Here is a 3,199-nt window from a genome sequence, read left to right as displayed (position 1 = left end):
CATCCTCTCTTCTCCATCTTTAACAATTTTTTGAGTTTCAATAGCATATTTGTTCTAAAAATCCTCATAACACACCTTATACTTGTAGCATTTTCATATTCGCAAAATTCTTATAACAGTAAGCTACCAATGAAATATGAAGAATCTTCATTAGATATCGATCTTTGGAACCCCACCCCCACAAAGTAAAGGATGTAATAGAACTCAACCTTTTCTCTCTCTCTCACACACACACACATATATATATTATAGTCAAAATCAGTCACCCCCATCGCCTCAACATTTTCCTCAAGGCACACGGTATCAGCCCTTCCGCCAAAGCCCCAAAATTGAAAGATCTAATTTATTGAGGACTGTGTTTATGACCACCATCTACACCATAACGCTTTTTTCGACCTCACACAGACCCATCTCAATAACCTCCACTTGGAAGGTGAGGTGAGAGTGAAGAATTTTGCAGCCATCCGTGCAGATCGTGTCGGCAGAAGAAAGGGTGGGACCGCCATTTTCGTGCACGATTCATTTTCGGTTGAAGCAATGGACGTATTTACCAACGGCTACTGTGAAGCAGCTTATGTGTATAGTAAAACCAACAATTTAATAGTAGCTGGACTCTATGGGCCACTCCTAACTCCTTTAATACGCTTCAAGGAATGCCTCAAAAGTATCAAGTGTTTTAGCCATCAGCCATCATATGCTGACAACATATTAATGATGGGGGACTCCAACCTTCCCAGTGTTGACTGGTCCATAAACAGCTTGAAACCAAGTTTTTCCACCTCAACCCCTGATAAGGAAGCAGTAGAATTGCTTTTTGATTTCATGGATGAGTTTTGCCTGACACAGTTTGTTCTCGAACCAACAAGGTGTCATAAAAACACCTTGGACCTAGTGTTCAGTAACCACACTGACACTATCCACGATATTGCAGTGGAAAAAACACCACTACTCTCAGACTATGACATGGTTCTCTGCGATCTGAGATTCTACCACCCAAAGATCAAATCCAGTGACATCTCTCCATCCCATCCATTTGACACTATGGATCTTCATAATGCAGACTGGGATGCGATCAATCATGATCTTTCACAAATTGATTAGGCCTTCTCGCAAGCACTACACCCCCACCAACATAAACTCATAATGGCAGACATTTATAGATACGGTGACACATATATGCACAAAACATACTCCATTAAGATCAGTATACAAATCAGAATCCCTAGAAATAGAAGAGCAATTATCAGAAAAATAAAAAGAATTAACAAGAAAACCAACCAACTTAAATACTGCCAGCAGCAACTCACCCATTCGACTGCCATTGCATCGCTCGAATCGAAAAAAACACGACCTCCAAAAAAGCATGATGACCATCATTAACAAAGAGCAGCTGAAGAGAGTTGGGCCATTGAGAAAATAAAACTCAATCCCAAAGTGTTCTTTTTCATTTGCAAAGAAACCCACCCCCATAAAGAACGCTGTTTTCACTGTTGGTCTTTTCATATAATATATATGTAATATATATATATATATATATATATCATATATATATATATATAATATATATATATATATAGTATAGGAAAGAATGGAGCTGAACGAAGATTTAACAAAATTCCTTTATTTTATTTTCGACATATGTTTCGAAGTCTGCAAAGTCCTTTAATCCGATTGAATAAGGAGTCCATTTTGCAGCTTCTCTTCAGGAAATCCCAGGAACTTAATTCTCCAACAAAATGCACAACAAGCTTTTCGACAAACGCTCGCGAGGAGCCCATGAAATTAATGATACAAAATGTTGTGAATTTTGCTACCCAGGTATCGGTTATCTTTCGAATTATCCGTAATAAGATAATTCATTTATCTACTTCAATAACTATATATATATATATATATATATATATATGAATAGAAATCTAAGATAAATATACATTATTTAACTGCATTGTGCAAAGCGAACACCATGGTTAACCACATTTTTTTCTTTGGAGGGTTAGGAAAGCCGGCTGTTCTGACTAATTTCAGTATTTATTCGTTTCACATTAGAGATCAATTAGTCAGTTTCTGTCTATACAATAACTAATACACTCTAGCTATTTATAGTGTACTCATAGTCGAATGAAACTGGATTTATCTAACTAATCTACATAACAGTGGACATGTTGGCAATCTGAATTTATCACAAACACACGTCCATACGATTATTTTATAAATCTACATACCCTGCCGCTGTGTTGTGCTTCTATATACGATAAGATTTTGATAAATTGGTAAAACTAATCAATTTTCTACAGTAGCATCTTTGAAGCGAGGCTGGCGAGGGATGCTCCACTCAGGGCCAGGAGTGTTCCACTCTAGGTGAGGGGTGCTCCACTCAGGGCCAGGAGTGTTCCAATCCAGGTGAGGGGTGCTCCACTCTGGGCGATGCATTAATGGGGTAGTATTTTGGTTCCGCTGTTTAACCCTTTAGCATTGAGATTACTTTGTTAAATGTAAAGCTTGTTTATTTACATGGTTCCATTTAATCATGCATCATCTGGTAGTCTTGAGATTTCACTGAAGGGATTGCTTATTTTTAGAATGACATTGTAGGGTAGGTGAGAGAATCTGAATCTGACCAGTTTGAATATAAAACTGGTTGAATATTTGGATATGGTCGGTTTAAATGCTAAAGAGTTAACCCTATATGTACTTGGGAGTGGGCAAGTGGACGACAAACTCAGGGGCTGCCCTGGGTAGGGCACATTGTAGCTACGCCACATTTGTTTGTTTGTTTTTTTGGAGTGGGGGTCACATAAATATAGAAAACCCACGGTTTTTAGTTGCATTGTAAGAAGACAGGTAAGACAACAAAAGAAAGAAAGAGACCTCAATATTATGTAAATAGAGGAATTTATCTGTAAATGTAATATGAAACAATTATTCGGTAGCCATGATAAAACTCCGAATTTCGGATGCCGAGGTGGAAATCCACGCCGCCATCTCTTCAGTTATCCGGCCCGACACTCATAAGCTTATCTTTGCTTCTATTAAGCATCTAACACCCTTGCCCTGTTAAACAAGTCATGCAGACTAATATAATCTTGCCTAAGTCTGAATATATCTTCAGTGGCAATACGCTACTGTTTCTCGGTGGATAGAAATGACTAACTGATTTCTAATGATGCATTAAAAATATCGAAACCGGTCAGGTCGAATT

This window comes from Octopus sinensis, linkage group LG5 (genome assembly GCF_006345805.1).
Source record: "Octopus sinensis linkage group LG5, ASM634580v1, whole genome shotgun sequence".
Lineage (NCBI taxonomy): Eukaryota > Metazoa > Mollusca > Cephalopoda > Octopoda > Octopodidae > Octopus > Octopus sinensis.
This window is presented reverse-complemented; position numbering follows the sequence as displayed.